The 20,022-nt window shown below is 42.6% G+C and overlaps 1 protein-coding gene and 1 pseudogene across 1 annotated transcript in view; one reads left to right on the top strand and one right to left on the bottom strand.

The window, feature by feature from the left end:
* HS6ST2 (heparan sulfate 6-O-sulfotransferase 2) overlaps nt 1–20,022 on the bottom strand; it is a 327,544-nt gene that overhangs the window by 156,976 nt on the left and 150,546 nt on the right. The window lies entirely within an intron of this gene.
* LOC105308104 lies at nt 17,591–18,543 on the top strand (annotated as a pseudogene).

The raw sequence follows: 20,022 nt of genomic DNA, 5'->3' as shown, positions 1-20,022 counted from the left end.
AAAAAAAAAAAAAAAACATCAGAATACATTTCCATTAATGCCCAAGCAGAGAAATATTCCATTAAACACCATGAACAACCAAGGTGACAAGATATCTCAGAAAGAAAGAAAATAATCTTTAGAAAATAAGCTTAAAGACATAGAAATACACTGCTGAAATGACAGAGAATTCAGGATGATACTGAGATCCGAAATGAATCACATCAACGATTTCGGGAATGGAAAAAACAACTTAATGAGCAGAATGAGTTATTTAGCAAGGAGATTGAAACCGTCAAAAAGAACCAAATAGAACTTCTGTAGATAAAGAACACACTGCAAGAGTTGAAAAATGAAATAGCAAGCTTGGGGAATAGAGTCAACCAAATGAGGGAAAGAATCAGTGATACCAAAGACATCTAGAAATAAATCTAGCAATAAATCAGAAAGAAGGAGAGAGAAGCCGAAGAATGAAAAATAATGAAAGAGAAATGCAAGACATAGCTGATCCCATCAAAAGAGGAAACATAAGAATAATGGACATCATCGAAGGCAAGGAAAAGGAGCAGGAATTAAAAAGCATTTTCCGATAAATAATTGATGAGAATTTCCCAAATCTAAGGAATGAGCTGGAACTTGGAATTCAAGAAGTCAACAGAACACTCAATTATCTCAAACCAAAAAGGCCTTCATGAAGACACATTGTATTAAAATTATCAAAAATCAATGACAAAGACAGAATTCTCAGGGCAGCCAGGGAAAAGAAGACGGTAACCTATAAAGGAAAACCTGTTAGATAATCGTCAGACTTCTCAGCATAAACCTTACAAGCCAGAAAGGAGTGGAATCAAATATCCAAACTATTGAATGAAAGGAACTACCAGCAAAGAATAATATATCTAGCTAAGCTCTCCTTTAGATATGAAGGAGAAATAAAGTCCTTACCAGACATACAGAAATGGAGGACATTCTCCACCATGAAGCCTGCACTACAGGAAATACTGAAAGGGGTCAGCTCACCTAAAACGAAATGACGAAAAAATGAAATAATTAGGAGTAAGGTGACTAGTAGTCAGACAGAGGCACAGGAGTGCAACCCGTACTAAGAAAAAGGCATTATACGTTCAAACAATAAGAAGAGATTTGCTATAGCAAGATAGTATTCAACGTTCAGCATACTTATGGACAAATTAAGACAATGGTAGAAAAGGGGAGGATGCAAAGATCCAAATTCACAAAAGGGAATAGAGATAAGGAACATGCAGAAGAAAACGGACGACTGTATATATATATATACACACACACACACACACACACACACACACACACACACACACATACACATATATATATATATTTATTTATATATATATAGTTATATATATAGATAGATAATAGATAGATAGATATAACTATATATATAACTATATATGTATATAGTTTTATATATATAGATATACAGATATATATCTATATATATAAAACTATCCTTTACATATTCATAATACTAACCATAAGCCAAAGATTCAGAACTGAAGTATATAACATAAAACGAGAAGGAGCAGAGGGAAAACCCACAAAACCCAACCAAAATAAAGAAAACAGAAACACATGGACAAGGAAGCAATGGAAACACCGAGCTACCAGAAAGTAAAAGATAAAATGGCTATAAGAATACCTCATGTTTCAATAATCACCCTAAATGTAAATGGACTGAACTCACCAATAAAAAGGCACAGAGTTGCAGATTGGATCAAAAAACAAAACCCAACCATATGCTGCCTCGAAGAGAAACATCTCACCTCCAAAGACAAGTATAGACTCAAAGTGAAAGGTGGGAAATGATATTTCAAGCAAATGACATTCGGAGAAAAGCATGAGTAGCGGTACTAATATCGAACAAAATAGATTTCAAAATAAAATAGATAAAGAAAGATACTGAGGGACACTTCATAATGCTAAAGGGAATCATGCACCAAGAACACATACCATTTATTAATATCTATGTTCCCAATCAGGGAGCCCCAAAACATGTAAAGCAATTACTAGCAAACAAAAGGGGGAAACAGACCAAAACACTATCATAGTAGGGGACTCAAATACCCCAATGTGAGATATGGACAGATCATCCAAACAGAAAATCAATAGAGAAATAACATCCATAGTTGACACATTAGACCAACTGGACATAATTGACATTTACAGAGCCTTCCATCTCAAAACAGCTACTTAAACATTCTTCTCTATTGCACATGGAACATTCTCAAGAATATATCACATTCTGGGACACAGAGATAACCTCAACAAATGCAAGAGAGTTGAAAGCGTACTAACCATATTCTCTAATCATAATGCTTTGAAACTTGGGATGAACTGTAAAAAGAAAGCAGGAGGAACTATAAATACATGGAGATTAAACAACATACTACTGAAGAATAACTGGGTCTTAAAAGAAATAAAAAGAGAGATCAAGAGATACATAGAAACAAATGATGATAGTACAGCATATCAAAACTTTTGGGACATGGCAAAAGCAGTCATAAGAGGAAAGTTCATATCATTACAGGCCTACCTCCAAAAACAACAACAAGCTCAAATAAACAGCCTAACACTTCATCTTTAAAAACTAGAAAAGGATGAAAAAATGAAGCCTAAAGTCAGCAGAAGGAAAGAAATCATCAAAATTAGAGCAGAATTAAATGAAATTGAAAACAAAAGAACAATAGAAAAAAATTACAACAAAGAGCTGGTTCTTTGAGAAGGTTAATAAAATTGACAAACCCCTGGCTAGTCTTACTAAAGAAAAAAGAGAAAAGACACAAATAAACAAAATCAGGTATTAAAGAGGGGAAATTATTTTGTATGATCCTTTGTATTTATGTATATAACATAAATACAATTTATGTATATAACATAAATTTATGTTATGTATATAACATAAATACAAAGGATCATACAAAAATACTATGAACATGTACATGCACAATAGACTAGGGGAAGGGGGAGGAAACAGGTGGAGTAAAGGGGGTCAAATATGTGGTTACAAAAAGAAATCTAACTATGGGAGGTCAATACACAGTTTAAATATATATATGCCTTACTGTTAAAATATACTGCTGAAACTTATTGGATTTCGTTAATGAATGTCATCATAAAAAAATTAATTAACTAATTAATTAATTTTTAAAAATTGCAAAAAATAATAAAAGAAAAAAAACAAAGGTAATAGGTGGACTAAAGTCACGTAGTTATTAAGTGGCAAGTTACAACTCTAATCCAGGCAGTCTGACTCCAGAGTCCATTGCCGTAGCTCTAGTCTCCATCCGCCACTCACTTTCATTTGTATTCCTTCCCCAGATTCCTTCCTGATGCAATTCTTATAGGAGTGGCTGTAATCACATTTATAGGAAAGGCATTAGAATACACCATGCACATGCAAGGTCAGCTACATGAAGAACATGCCGGACCCATCTCTGACCTGCATGGAAGCCAAGATTTACTGATCTCTTTTAGCCTCCTCGTGGCCAGCCCTTCTCCCATTGAGAGCTATTGTGCCTGGCTGCCTTCTCCTAGACTGCCCTTAAGATGGAGCCTCCTTTGACTCCTTGAGAAGTATCACCATAAAACAATTGGAGAAGGAAGTCAAGCTCCTTTGGCTCACTGAAAAGTGTGATCTTTTCATAGTCCAAATAATTTCTGGACTCAAACTCTCCTTTAACACAAAATTATCCTCTTGCTTCTCTTCATCTTTGCTGAAAACACTGTATCTGATCTCAGCCCATACTAACTACCATTTATAATGAAGAGGAATTTTCATTCAAAAGGCTAATCAGCTCTCTGTTCTGCTTCTGTAAATGTGCTTGCTGCATGGGCTGTACTCAAAATTGACTAAAGACTCACCTTCCCTTTTGTTTGATCTGTCTAAGCAACAAATGTAAATGTTTGTTCCCCCTAGCAACTCCTGCACATTGTAACACTTTGTAACTGCTGGTAACCCATAGCAACTCCCGCCTTTTGTAACTCGATGTAACTACCTGCAACCATAGCAACTCCCACCGCTTTGTAACGGTCTGAGAACAAATTAACCAATCAGCCCATGTCAAAAGGATCTATGTAAGGAATGTTGCAACTGAGCTCCAGGCCCAGATCTTCAGAGTGCTAGCTCTTTTGGGATCCCTGGCATGATGAACCTGAGTTCTCCATTTCTCCGAGTGCTGCTTGGTTTCTTGCCAGTCTAATTTTGAATCTTTTCTGCAACATTTCTGGAGGTCCCAGTGAAATTCTAACCATGCCAGCCCTTTGAGCCACCAGACTGGTGGTTCAGCCGAGACAGGGCGGAGGGGCTCCGAGATGAATGAGGAGGTGTGCCATCTGATGATATTCTGGGTTCTCTTTCGGACTGGCACCTTGACTCCCGAGATGGCTGAGTCCCCAACCGGACTCATAGGAGGGACAGACCAACACACCAGGAACGGCCACAGGATAAGGCAAAGTCCTGGGATCAGCCTCCAGTCAGGTCCCATCTCCAGATGGAAGAGGAGCTTGATCACCTCCTAGTCTTCAGTTAGAAGACATTGGTCAGGGTCTTTCTAGTGGAGAGGAAATCAGGGTCTCCCCAGTGGGGAAGATGTCAGGTTAGGGCCTTCCAAAAGGGGGGAGGCAATGTTTTAACCTGATGTATGAATGAGTGAATGAATGAGTGGCTTGGCTAGCTTGATCAGTCAGGTACGAGTTTGTGGCTCCATGGTTGGGCACCCTTAAGATCCCCTAAGGCTAAGGAGTCCATGTGGGCTCATTCTGCAGTTCCATGGTGTACAGCATACGGTCCATGGCTGCATTGGACTAGTGTCCGATTGTAAGTCACAAAGCTGAGTCTGCTACGGCTAAGCGTCACCTAAGCTCCTTTGGGACACAGCCAGATGAGCATCTGAATGTCTTCTCTTTGGAGGGGGTACCCACCCTTGTTTGTCTTTGCGTCACCATCAAAGGGTGGAATGTGTCTGGTTAACACTGGGCAAAGGGAGGCCCGGTCACCCTCCAGAGAGTCACCAAGCATCCTCCACAGGTTAAGAGAAGCGGCTGCTTACTCTCCATAGGACAGGTTAAGGAATGGTGGGAGGTTGCATGAAAGAGAGTGAGTGCTGAATGATTGAGACGTGGCCTTGCCACGAAGTGAGAGTTGAGCCCCAATCCACGGTTCTGTGGCGAACCTCATATGGCTTAAGGTGGTGTCACTGGATCTCCGTGAGGAGTCCACTCCAGTGATCCAGGTCAGGGGTTTATACCAACCCACCAATGCTAAAAGGCACCTGAAATATCCCCATGAGGGGTGCGGCTGGAGACGGGTGAAGTGAGTGACGTCCCCTCCAAAGTTTCCCCGACCCTATCCCCCAACCCTCCATGTGGCATGATTGTCGTCTGTCATGGGAGGCATGGGGGGAGGTTCCTCTAAGCTAATTGTCTTAAACTGTATGTTGAAAATTTTTAAGAAAAGTTTCTTGGAGGATTACGAGGTCAAGCTGACCCTGGGAAAGCTTTGTACTCTTCGTGAGCTTGAATAGCCCACCTTCAGGGTAGGATGGCCCTCAGAAGTGACCATAGACCTCCCCACTGTGAGAGCTGTGTACTGGGTAGTGACAGGGACCCCTGGACATCCAGAACAGTTTCCATATATAGACTCATGTTTGCAAATCGCTACTATAGCACCCCCTTGGGTCCGGTTCTGCACCAGTAGGCAGAGACAGAGTAAGGTACTTGTGGCCTGACAGACTTGGGGAAAGGACAAGGGAAAGCCAGCAAAAATCATCCACCAAGGGAACGGGGACCCCGAGGAAGAACCTATCTTCCCACCGCCGTACATCCCAGCAGCTCCACCAGTCCCGTCACAGCCATGCTACCCACAATTGCCGTACATCCCTCCACCATCAGGGCCTTTGCCACTCGATAGCCCGAGTGACCACCAAGCCTGAGTCCACTTGGCCACGCAACAAGCCCAGCAATCTACGACCCTTCAGATGCCCCTCCAAGAGGAATGAGGTCCCTTTGAGATTGGAGAAGATGGCACACTCCAGCCAGGCCACTCTGTCCTCTATTATCAGCCATTCGGCACCACCAACCTCCTCAACTGGAAGCAGCACACCCCACCCTACGTGGAGAAACCCCAGGCAATGATTGATCTGCTCCAGTCCATCTTCCAAACTCATCAGCCTACCTGGGATGATTGCAGTCAACTCTTCCTAACTCTCTTCAACACTGAAGAACAACGCTGATTCTGTCAGAAACACAGGGATGGCTTCAAGGACAAGCACCGGAAGGTGCACTAGACCCTGTAGCATGGGCCTCAGGGGCTGCAACAGACACCAGGTCCAATTGGGACTTCAAAGTCCCACACAGAAGAGAATCTCTCAACAGGTACCGGCAGGCCATACTGCAAGGGGTAAAAGCTGGGGCTAGGAAGCCAACAAACATGTCAAAAACAGCAGAGGTACTCCAGAAGCCAGATCACTCATCCACAGAGTTCTATGAGAGACTGCGTTAGGCATTCCAAGTGTATACCCCTTTTAACCCCGAAGCATGAGAGAATCAGTGCATGGTCAACGCGGCATTTGTGGCTCAATCCTTCACTGACATCTGCTCCAAGCTTCAGAAATTAGAGGGCTTTGCTGGGATGAACACCACCCAGCTACTGGAGGTCGCAAACAAGGTGTTTGTAAACCGGGACCAGTAGTCCCAAAAGGTAGCTGACAAATGAATGAAACAGAAAGTGTCCCTGCTGGCATCTGCATTAGGGAACCTGGGTCCAGTACAACAAACTGCTGCTCCCCCGTGGAAGAGAGAAACCAAAAGAAGACCCCCACTTCACTGCGACCATGCACCTACTGCAAAGAGACCGGCCATTGGAAAAACAAGTCCTCTCATCAGAGGAAAATGACTGAACAGCCAAAGTTCAATCAACCTCATAAAGGAAAGTACCAGCCTGAGCCAGTTGTCCAAGAGCTTATCGGCTAGGCCGAAGAACAATGAAACTAGGAATGACCAGGCTGCCTGATCCTAGGCCCCCAGGAGCCTATGGTCACAATAGATGTATGTGGGGGGCCAATCAATGACTTTTATGGTGGGCACTGGGGCTGAACACTCTGTGGTAACCATACCTGTGGCTCCCCTCACAGATCAAACAGCAACTATCGTTGGGGCCACGGGGGACCAAGTTGCCCACTCATTCTATAAAGCTTGCTCATATCAGTTGTGGGGTCACCTAGTGACTCATGAGTTCCTGTACCTACCAGAGTGCCCCATCCCCCTTTTGGATAGAGACTTATTAACAAAGCTTGGAGTACAAATCACCTTTATCCTAGGGAAGCCCACCAGTCTCACACTGAGGAGCCAGCCTGCTCTAACGATGGCTGTGACTCTGCTCAGGGAGGACGAATGGCATCTTTATTCTCCAGGAGAAAAAACAAATAAATCCGACCAGTCTGCTAGAAGAGTTCTCTGCTGTCTAAGCAGAAAAGGGGGCACCAGGTCTAGCCAAAAATCACGCATCAATTGTGGTAGACCTGAGACCAGGAGCCTCCACTGTCACACAAAGGCAATATCCAGTGCTGCAGAAAGTACACCTAGGAATTTGGGACCACATCCAGCATTTACGCAATACCAGAATCCTAGTTGAGTGGAACACTTCACTCTTGCCGGTCAAGAAACCTGGAGGGAATGACTACTGCCCTGTCCAGGACCTCCACGTCATCAACAATGTAGTGGTCACTATCCACCCAGTAGTCCCGAACCCGTACACCCTCCTGAGTCTCTTACCTGCTCAAGCAAGCTGGTTCACATGACTTGACCTTAAAGACACCTTCAGTCTCCGGTTATCAATGGCCAGCCAGCCTTTGTTCACTTTTGAGTGGGAAGACCCACACACAGGGAGAAAAATGCAACTGACTTGGACTCGACTGCCACAGGGCTTCAAGAACTCACCCATCCTGTTTGGTGAAGCGCTGGCTGCAAATCTGGCTGCCGTCCCTGGAGAGACTTTGAACTATACTCTACTCCAGTACGTAGATGACCTGCTGCTGGCTAGCCCCACCCAAAGAGACTGTTGGAAAGGTACTAGAGCCTTACTGGCCCTATTCTTTATCAAGGGATACAAGGTGTCATGGAAGAAGGCTCAAATCTGCACATAGGAGTTCAGATACCTTGGGTTCATCATCTCAGAAGGACGTTGGTCACTCAGACACAAAAGGAAACTGGCCATCTGCTCAATACCTTGACCAAACACCAAGCAAGGGGTCTGTGAATTTCTAGAGGCTGCCGGATTCTGTCTTATCTGTCGTATCAGATTTCTCTGAGATTGCCAAACCACTGTATGAAGCCACAACTGGGTCTGGTAAAGACACCCTGGAATGGGATTCTAAACAAGAAAAAGCTTTCAGAGAAATAGAGACTCTTAACCAGTGCCCCAGCATTAGGACTACCAGATATGACACGGGACTTTAACCTCTTCATACATGAGAAGAATCACACTTCACTGGGGATCCTCACACAAACAGTTGGGCCATGGAAACGCCCAATTGCATATTTGTCCAAAAGGCTAGTTCTGGTGGCTGCAGGATGGCTACCATGTCTCTGGGCCTTAGCTGCCATGGTAATCCTGGTCAAAGAAGCGGACAAGCTTATTCTGGGACAAAATATAAATGTAAAGGTCCTCCATGTTGTAACTGCATTAATGAATAATCAAGGGCAGAAGTGGCTGACCAATGCCAGAATAACTCATTATCAGGGACTGCTTTGCAAAAATCCACGAGTCTGCTTCAAAACTGTACGTACATTGAACCTTGCTACATTTCTGCCCACTGAGGAGGGGCCTCCTGATCACGATTGTGAGGAGGTCACGGATGAAGTTTACTCAAGCAGGCCAGATCTGACAGATTTTCCTCTTCAGGACCCAGAACTGGTATTGTTCACAGATGGGAGCAGCTTCATCCATGAAGGACAGCGCAAAGCTGGCTACACAGCAACAACTACCGATGAGGTAATCAGAGCTGAGGCTCTGCCACAGGGCTGGTCATCACAGCAGGCCGAACTATGGGCACTCATCCAGGCACTGCGACAGGCTGAAAGGAAATGGTCCAATATCTACACAGACTCAAGGTATGCCTTTGTTACCTTGCACATGCATGGGGCCATTTATAAAGAAAGGGGGTTACTGATGGCAGGAGGAAAAGAAATCAAGAACAAAGAAGAAATCCTCCAGCTATTAGAAGCAGTTTGGAAGCCTTCTAAAGTGGCAGTCATTCACTGCAAGGGCCACCAGAGAAGAACTGATTCTGTCAGTAGGGGAAACTGACTAGCAGACCAAGCAGCTAAGAAGGCTGCCCACCAACCGAGTGTCACAACGGATCCTAAGCCAATCTCCAGGGTTCTCCTGGCACCAGACTTGCCTCTATCCCCAAAATACACTAAAGCAGAAGAAAAATGGGCTTCAAGTGAAGGGGGAACCAGGAGGAAGGAGGGTTAGTGGGAGCTTCCAGATCAAAGACTCTTTGTTCCCGCTGCACTGGCAGTCCAGCTAGTAAAACATCACCATGAATTAACTCGCCTGGGGAAATCTTCTTTAGAAAAGCTGTTAGGCTGCTGCTATTTCATACCCAAACTCCCAACCCTATGTGCCCAGATCAGTGCTAGATGTGTGACTTGTGCACAAAACAATGCTGGCCAAAGGCCAAGGTCTAATCCAGGGGTGCAAACAATTGGAACTATGCTACTTGAAGACCTAGAGGTGGACTTTACTAAAGTCAAGCCCTGTCAGGGCCATAGATATCTGCTTGTGTTAGTTTGCATCTACTCCAGATGGGTTGAAGCTTTTCCTACACGCACTGAATAGGCACAAAAAGTAGCTAGAGCCTTATTAAGAGAAATTGTTCCAAGATAGGGGCTACCCTTTCCTATAGGATCAGACAATGGATCTGCTTTTGTGTCTGAGATAGTTCAGACCTTGTCCAAAGCTCTAGGAATCAAATGGAAGCTCCACACAGACTACAGGCCACAGAGTTCAGGGAAAGTTGAATGCATGAACTAGACTCTCAAAATCATACTAGCTAAGCTTTGTCAAGCAACCCAGTTACTTTGGATCGATTTGCTGCCTTTGGCTCTACTATGAACTGTGATGCACCACAAGGCCTTTGAGCTACTCCCCTTTCAAAATCCTTTACAGGAGACCTCCCCCAGTGATAAGAGACACTCCCCCAGTGAAAAGAGACACTCAATTAATGGGTGACCTAGAAATGTCCGAACACCTTCAGGCCTTAGGGAGGATCCTCCGCCACATTCGCTCAGGAAACTTTAGAAAGAGCCCCTATCCCTTTAGAGAACTGGGTCCACCCCTTTCAGCCAGGAGATGAAGTATGGGTTAAAGATTGGAAGAAGGAGCCACTCCAGCTCAGCTGGACAGGCCCTCACACTGTTATATTAGCAATTCTCACTGCTATTAAAGTTGCAGATATCACCCCATGTACCTACCACACCCGGGTAAAGAGAGCAGCACCTCCAGAAAAACGGGAGACTTGGACTGCAGAGTCTCTTCCTGATCAGTCGCTCCAAATCATGTTCCAGAGGCAGCAGAAATCCACCTGAGATCTTCGGCCCTGCTCTGGCCATCCCGGAGCTGGCCAGTCTACACACAGCAGAAGCTTGAGGATCAACCGTCCAGCCTGTCCAGATGTACTGCTATCCTCCTGTAGCCCTAACCCTCTTTATTATACTTGTCTTGCTGCTTGCTTTAGGTTTGGCCTCAGTACCACCCTCAAATTGGACTCTGAGTCAAAGAATCACTTTAGCCCTAATCTATTTAATCTACTTTGAGATCCTCTGAATTAGCATGTTCAGGCTAAACTCCCTGTGGTACATTTTTACAGTTATAGATTGTCTGATCATCATTGGTTGTTTTGCTAATTCAAATAAGATGGTACTCCTAAGACACTTTTCCTTCTCCTCCTGCTCCATCATGTGTGTGGCGCCAGTCTCCTCACTTCTTCTCTCCCTTGTACCCACTGCATGCAAAGGTACAGGGTAGGGTCCAACACTGCCACCCGCTTTACTTCGTAACCGGTCTACCCAGAACATGTGCCCTAAATGCCACACTCTGCACTCATTGAGGATTCAAATATTGGAAAGAGTACATAAAAGTTAAATCTAAAAGCGGCCAGTCCTGCCAAGAGCCTGAAAAATTTGGGGAAACTTGAGGATGTTGGCAATGGACCTCTGACGAGGAAAAGGTCCATAACCACTCAGAGGGCCCAGCAGTTGGAGAAATTGTCCAATGGTTGCATAATTCAACCACACCTAAACCTACACTATCTCCTAGGCCCCAAAACCCACCAATGTATGATCAGCTAAAGGTCACCTTGAGCCAAAGCCTAGAGAAGGATCTCTTTATTGACCTAGCTGAGAGGATAGCCCATGAACTTGGTGTTACTAAATGCTGGGTGTGTGGAAGAGCACTCAGGAGTGAAGATTGGCCTTGGAAGGGAACTAGCCTAGATGCCTTTTACCTCCTTCAGTGGAATCGCATGGTGATTCAACATGAAGAGGGTCGATCTAGGATTTGGGTCCCCTCCTCAGGTGTAATAGGAGAAGAATGTCTTGGCTGGATAGGTCCAAAGATAAACTCAATGGGTTGGAGAGACGCCATATAGGAGAATGTTATTTTTAAATCACACGGACCTAAATTGGTGGCCCAAAGTTCCCTCCTGGTATTGGAGCACCAACAGCACTATAACTAACTCCTCCTCGTGCCACTCTTTCCACCAAAGCTCAACTGTCACAAACTGTACTATAAAGGAAGGCATGATCCCTAACCCCTTCCGTGCCATCCCAGCTATTGGCACATTCTGGGAACCCCTCAACTCCACTAGCCCCAGGAGTTGGAAAGCGCCAGATGGGCTCTTTCGGATTTGTGAGAAGAGGGCTTATACCCAACTCCCAGCAAACTGGAAAGGAAGTTGCACCATCGGGATCATTCAACCTGGCTTCTCCCTTCTACCAGACAAAGGAGGAAACAAGCTAGGTGTTCCCTTATATCAAGACTTAAAAGCCAGGACTAAGAGGTCACTTGAAATAGAGGGACAACAAACGTGAGGAGAGGATGAATAGCCACCCTGCAATATCATCCAATACTATGGCCCTGCAACTTGGGCCCAAGACGGGAGCTGGGGTTACCGAACCCCTATATACATGCTTAATCGAATTATCAGGTTATAGGCCATGCTAGAGATCATTACTAACCAGACGGCCTCAGTCCTAGAACTCCTGGCCACACGACAGTCTCAGATGCGTGTAGCAATATATCAAAACCATTTAGCTTTAGATTACTTGCTAGCAGAAGACGGGGGAGTATGCAGGAAGTTTAACCAATCCAATTGCTGTCTCCAAATAGATAACAATGGCCAGGCTGTAACTGATATAGCTACTAATATTAGAAAAATAGTTCATGTATCCATCCAGAGTTGGACAGGGTGGGACCCTAATAACCTCTTTGGAGGATGATTCTCTACCTTGGGGGCTTTAAGATCTTAGTTGGAATAGTACTCCTCCTCCTCCCCCTAGGGGCCTGCCTTCTTCTCCCTTGCCTGTTGCCTCTTGTTGTCCAGTCAATTACCTCCCTCATAGAGGCTATAGTAGAGAAAAAGACTGCAGCAAAGATCCTAATGCTGTGGAATTACCAGCCCCTGGCCCAGGGAGATCAAGAGCTTAATGCCCTATAAGAATTTAAACGGGCATCAAAAGCGGGGAATGAAGAGGAATTTTCATTCAAAAGGCTAATCGGCTCTCTGTTCTGCTTCTGTAAATATACTTGCTGCATGGGCTGTACTCGAAATTGACTAAAGACTCACCTTCCCTTTTGTTTGATCTGTCTAAGTAGCAAATGTAACTGTTTGTTCCCCCTAACAACTCATGCACTTTGTAACGCTTTTTAACTGCTGGTAACCCATAACAACTCCCATCCTTTGTAACTCAATGAAACTACCTGCAACCATAGCAACTCCTGCCACTTTGTAACGGTCTGAGGACAAATTAACCAATCAGCCCGTGCCAAAAGGATAAATATAAGGAATGTTGCAACTGAGCTCTGGGGCCCTGATCTTCAGAGGGCTAGCTCCTCTGGGATCTCCAGCATAATGAACCTGAGTTCTCCAATTCTCCGAGTGCTGCTTGGTTTCTCATCGGTCTAATTTTGGATCTTTTCTGAAACAATAGAGTACTTTACCATATGCCTGGTACCATGCTAGGTACTTTGCATAATCCTATTAGTGAAATTTTATAAGGATCACACAAGGTAGGCATTAGTATTATTCCTATTGTACAAGTAAGGAAATTGAGACTCTGCTATTAACTGATTTGCTCAAAGAAACACAACAAGGAAGTGCCACAGGCAGATTAGGGCCTGAAACTGCAAGCCCAACATTGACTAAGTCATTTCACTTTGCTGAGTTTCAATGTCCTCATCTGTAACATGAAGGAATAAGATATCCTACCTAATAGGGTTGTTATGAGGATAAAATGAGAAAATTCATGCAAAAACTTGGTGTGGTACCTGCACAAGGTAAGTCCTCAACAATAAATATTTTCCTTTCCTTGCTGAGGAATAGGCTTCATGGGATGGGCTGCTATTCACAGACTTCCAGCCTTAAGATGACTGGAAAAAGATCCAGGCTAACTAGCTGGAGCAGTCTTGAGCTTCTCTCTCAGGAGCAGGGGCTCATGTGGCTTTGGGTTTCATTCCTGCACCAATGTGCTATTGTCCTCCTTATATCTACAATCAAGCCTATCACTGCACCACCTAGGAGAGGCAGCATACAGTGGCATATGCTATGTAGCTGCACTCATTAGCAAGCACACTGGATTTTGATGTGCTCTAGACCAAACCTATCAAAAAGGTTTTTCATATACATTGTTTTACCACAAACTGGAAAGGATAGGAATGTTTTCCTGCTGCATCAGCGATGAGTCCAAACTCCCTTCAAGAGACAAGGGTGGTATTAAAATGAAAAGATAAAAAGAATAATCCAATTGGTCTGAGATGTTACAAAGTTACATAGAATTGGAATAATTTCATATGTGCTAAATGTAATATTCAAGATATGTACAAATATTAGAAGTAAAATATAAGGGTGACTAACTCTCCCTGGGAGAGAATAAGAGGAAAACTTCATAGCAGACAGTTGAGCTGAGCCTTCAATGATGAGTTGAAGGTATGTGGAGATGGGGAGGGGAGTGGAATGGCTTTTAGGCAAAGGAAAAGCACAAAAACACAAAGGTGTGTGAGAGAGAAGGGTATTCTCAAGAATGGTGAGAGTTTAATGTGGAGAGTAGTGGTAGCTGGACAGGTTAGCAAAATTCAAATGAAGAAGAGCCTTGTATGTCATGCCAAAAAACAGAACATACATCCTGTGGTTTCAAAAGTGTTCTACAGAAGGTTGTTAGCAGGCCCTATGTTGAAAAATGTGAGTGTGGGGAAGAGGGATGATTCTATGATGAAATCTATTTGGAATGCTGAAATATATAAAGTTAAACATGGTTTTAACTGAAGGACTTCTTGGGACATTTAATAAAAATTTTAAGCTCCAAGAAGAGAATAATAAAGTATACAGGTTTTCCCAAAGCTACTTGATGACAGACCCATTTTTCGGGACATCCTGTAAAACTAGTGTGCAATAGAATGTACTTTGGGAAACGTAGGTTCACAGAGCCATTAAGCAGTTTTGATAGGACCTTGCAGTGAAGTAGAATCACAGCGATAAATTATGAAGCTCTTGAAAAAAATCTAGGCCAGAGATGCTCAAATAAAGGAGTCATGGGCATGGAGAGGGCATCTTTGAGAAATATTCATGAAGTAGAATGCATAGAACCTGAAGGATTTAGATGAATGGGTGAGGGGAAAAAATATGTCCAAATTCCTGGTTTGGTAAATCATGTAGAGGGCACTACTACTAATGGAGCATAAGGAATATAGAGAAAAGACCAAAATTGGGGTGGGGTAGTGGTGAAAGGAAAAGCTGGATTCCTTTTTGAGGTTTGTGGGATATGTCAAATGAAAAAGTTCAGCAGGCAGTTGAGTGGATGCAACTGAAGCTCAGGAGAGAGGTAAGAGCTGCAAAGGTAGATGTGGGCATTATCAGCATATAGATGGTACAACCATGGAAATGGATAAGATCCCCCAATTCAAGAAAGAGTTGTTAGCACTAGTGCTAAATGCTATGTAGACAGGTTGGATAAGGGTTGATTAGAATTGGGTTTGATTATTTGGTCATCGATGACTTAGGGGAAGACAGTTTCATTGGAGATGTTGGACAAGAAGCCAGATTTCAGGGAACCAAGGGAGTATGAAAAGTGAGATTATGGAGGGGAGAAATCTAAAACTAAAGAAAAAATTTAGAAAAAAATAATCTGAAGAAACAAGTGTTTATCCTTAAAAGAAGACATGGGGGAAGAGGGTCATAACAAGTGATATAAAAGAGCCATGAGAGATATTCTGTGTTTCCCCAGAGAAGACTAACTTCAATTATATGTTAGGTAGACCCAGGTTCTTCCTCAGTTTGTATGACCTTGGATAAATCATGTCAATGATATGAGCCTCAGTTTCTAAATCCACAAAATAGAGATAGTAACCATAGGTAACTCCTGGGGTACTATGAGAATTAAACTATTTTCTAGGGTAACACATGGGTGAATGTATGTATCCCACAGTGTGGCACCTTGTAGGTACTCCATAAAGGTTCAATCTCACTTCCTAAATAACAAAGATAATGATATAATGCCAGTAGTGCTTTACAAACTCAAAACCTTGACATAAATGTGTATGATGGGTGGGGAAGGTATCTGTAAATCTCTCTTGAAAATTTCTCTTTGTCAGAAACCTGAAACCCGCACAGACTCATGATATCTCTTTCCCAAGCCCCAGACCTGTTTTACTAAAGTCATTCATCAATATCGGAAGCAGCTGGAACTTTCCCCATCTCCACTCTCATGTACACAAACTGTACTCTAGCCGAGCAAAATTCCTTGACAATAGCTTTCTTTTACCTAGGTACACACCTGGGCCTTCTGAGGGAATTCCTAGAAATACAATGAGCCAGGGAATGTCAGTCTGGAATTGTTGTTCTCCAGGAACTCTTCCTCAGGCCCGATATGTCTGCCTTCAGGAATTCTCTCCAGGAAGGCTGGCCAGGGACAGTGTCCTGGGATGATTTGAATGGAAGGAAAATGAGGGCTTCTTTGCTTGGGGCCTCCTAAAAGCCTCCTCTCCACAGACTTCTACACAGAGAGTTACAAAGTAATGAAGACAAACAATTCCTCTGAAGGTACATAAAAGGCGGGGTTACCAAAGTCTTCTGAAAAACTAGAAATATTAGTTGGAAATAGAGGCACAAAAGAGAGGCAAACCAAACCACTGATCTAAGGTGCTGAATGAATGTGGCAAATGCATTCTGAGAACTGAGGCCACCATATACCCTTCTCACTCTTATAACGGTGAAGAATGTGACTCTACCCCTAAATTGTGAGAGGATGAGTGAGCAGAGCAGGAAAATGTCCCCAAAATTCAATGAGACACACTAATTAAGTCAATAGTCCTCCATGTGTGCTGAGGAGATTTTAAAATTACAAATGCTCACAGTCCTACCCAAGACCAAATAAATCAGAATCTTAGGAGATGGGGCCTGAGCCTCAGTATCTTCAAAAAGTTCCCCAGGTAATATAAATGTACAGCCACAGTTGATGTAAAGCACCCAAGTACAGTACCTAGCCCACAACATGTAAGGGACAAATGGCAGTTCTCCTCCTTTCATTCAGCAGACACCAACCATACCACTGAAGGAAACCACATTTGGTTGGACTGGCATCACATCAAGAAATAATCCCACAAAACAGTGCCAGTCATGACAACATGGATGAACCTTTAGAGCATTATGCTAAGTGAAATAAGTCATAGCAAGACAAATATGTCTTACTTACATGTGGAATCTTTAAATTATGTTTTTAAAAGCCAAACTCACAAAAACAGAGTGTAGACTGGTGAATACCAGGGGCAAGGAGGTGGGGAAAATGGGGAGATGTTAGTCAAAGGATACAAACTTCCAGTTATAAGAGGAATAAGTTCTGAGGGTCTCATGTACATCATCATGATTATAGTTAACTAATAATACTTTATTTAATACTTGAAAATTGCTAAGAGAGATCTTAAATGTTCTTAAAACACACACATGTTGTATAATTATGTGAGGTAATGGATATGTTCATTAATTTTGTTGTAATCATTCCACAATATATACATATATCAAATCATCACATTACACACCTTAAACTTACACAATGTTATATGTCGATTTTATCTCAATAAAACTAGAAACAAAAAAGGAACGACCCCACAGGCCATCAAACAAGATCCTAAAGAAATAATTAGATGGTATTTGAAATGTTCACATAATAGACTCAGTTACCCATAAGGTAGAGTCACCCTTTGAGAAATTTTTCTGGTATCTGTCCTCTTCCATCCCACACTACCTCCTCCCTGGTTCAGTCCAGAAAGGTGGACATCTTTGCACCACCATTTTAAATCCAGCCCCATACAACGCTCCACCACTGCTGCTGCCGGGACTTGGACTGCTCACCAGCACCTCCCAGCCAACAATTCCACCACCATGGAGGACATGAACGATCACAGCAACATAGAGGAATTCACAGAGGGATCTAAGATCAATGCTAGCAAGAATCAGCAGGATGACAGTAAAATGTTTATTGGAGGCTTGAGCTGGGATACAGGAAAGAAAGATCTGACTGAATATTTGTTTCAGTTTGGGGAAGTTTTAGACAGCACAATTAAAACAGATTTGGTCATCAGAAGATCAAGAGGATTTGGACTTGTGCTTTTCAAAGATGCTGCTAGTGTTGATAAGGTTTTGGAACTGAAAGAACACAAACTGGATGGCAAATTGATAGATCCCAAAGGGCCAAAGTTTTAAAAGGGAAGGAACCCCAAAATAGGTTTTGTGGGCAGATTGGAGCCTTTGGAGAGACTGAAAATATTGAACTTCCCATGGATACAAAAACAAATGAAAGAAAAGGATTTTGTTTTATCACATATACAGATGAAGAGCCAGTAAAGAAATTATTAGAAAGCAGATATCACCAAATTGGTTCTGGGAAGGGTGAAATCAAAGTTGCACAACCCAAAGAGGTAAATAAAACTGGCAGCAACAGCAACAACAAAAAGGAGGAAGAGGTGCTGCAGTTGGTGTAAGAGGTGGTACTAAGGGTCGAGGCTGAGGACAGGGCCAAATCTGGAACTAAGGATTTAATAACTGTTATGATCAAGAATATGGAAATTACAATAGTGCCTATGGTGGTGATCAAAACTATAGTGGCTATGACAGTTATGATTATATTGGGTATAACTATGAGAACTATGGATATGGACAGGGCTATGCAGACTACAGCGGCCAACAGAGCACTTACAGCAAGGCATCTCAAGGGGGTGGCAATCACCAAACCAAATATCAGCCATACTAAAGGAGGACACTGGGGACAATCTTACAGGACGATATTGAAGATGGTCTTCTGTTGATCTAAGATGATTAATTTGTAAAAGACTTGCTAGTGTACAAGACACAACCATGTCCAACTGTATATAGCTGCCAATTAGTTTTGTTTTTGTTTTTTGCTACCTGTATTATGACTCAATATGGATTTGTGTTTATACAAATTTTATTTGCAGGATTTCATGTTAAACCTCAAATAAATGCTTCCTTATGTGGAAAAATAAAAGAAAGGTGAGTCTTTGTTCACAGCTATGAATACCTGAGTCACTCCAGATTGCAGGCACCAGTTGTAATAGTCACTGCTAAGACATTTGTTGGCTCTCTCTTAGCCTTTCAATATTTGATATAAAGCTTCTCATTCAGTTACACTTTTCAATTTTAAGCTGCATTTGAGTCTTTTCAACCTAATCGAGGAGGATGAAGATGATTAAGTGTTCTATCAAAAGTAAGCGTTACTGTGTAACTTTCTACATAACTCCCAGAGAGCCTTCATATGGTGACTCCATCACACAAGACTTCAGGCTAATTCTGAGGCCCAGATGTGGCCCTTGGAAGTGTTCAGAAGACAGACGTATGGAGAACTGAAGCATAAAATTGCTTTGAAATGATACAGCAAAGATGCATTTTTCTACCCATTCAAATCTTCTCCAGAAATTCTGACAGCAGTTTTACTCAATGCCTTTGAAATCTACTTTCTAATATTTTTTTTCACACCTTGGTCTCCTGTTCGGCACATCACTCTGCAATGAAGCCTGTTTACCTTTATGTCATTCACAAAGGGGCACATTAATATCATTTGGACACTTGGAAGATGCCTCCTACCATGACTGCTGAATTGAACTGAAGTAAACAAATACTTTCTGCCAGCTCTAAAACATTCACTTTTCAAATGGCAATGCCATGATGGAAGGCCAAATTCTAGGTAGCCCACTCCCAGAGGTAAACGCATTCAAAAAAAGTAGAGATAAGGAAATGTTATTTGGTCAATTTATGCCCAACTGAGGGAGCACCACAGAGTTCTGGTTAATATAGAGGAAAGGGCCCTGCACTGGGAGTCAAAAGACCTGGGCTCCATTCTTGGAACTGTCATTACCCAGCTATATGATTTTGAGAAATATAGACTAGTGATTATGCCCAAAGTCTGTGGCATGACTTATGAGCTATGTGACCATAGGCAAGTCATATAAATTCTCTGTGCCTCAGTCAGTCTTTCATCTGCAAAATGAAAAATTATAATGGCTTCTACATCATAGGGTTGTTCTGAGGATTACATGAGTTTATATAAATACTTAGAATAGTGACTGGCACATACATATTGCTTTGTAAGGTTCAGCTCCCAATACTCTGTTTTTAGTTGTAAAATGAAAGGTGTAATAAATAACTCTTAAGCTCCCTTCTAACTCAGTGATTCTGTTCTGTTTATCTGTCATCTAGAACCTCTGTCAGATATTGA

The sequence above is a fragment of the Pteropus vampyrus genome, unplaced genomic scaffold, assembly GCF_000151845.1.
Source record: "Pteropus vampyrus isolate Shadow unplaced genomic scaffold, Pvam_2.0 Scaffold548, whole genome shotgun sequence".
NCBI lineage: Eukaryota > Metazoa > Chordata > Mammalia > Chiroptera > Pteropodidae > Pteropus > Pteropus vampyrus.
This window is presented reverse-complemented; position numbering and strand designations above follow the sequence as displayed.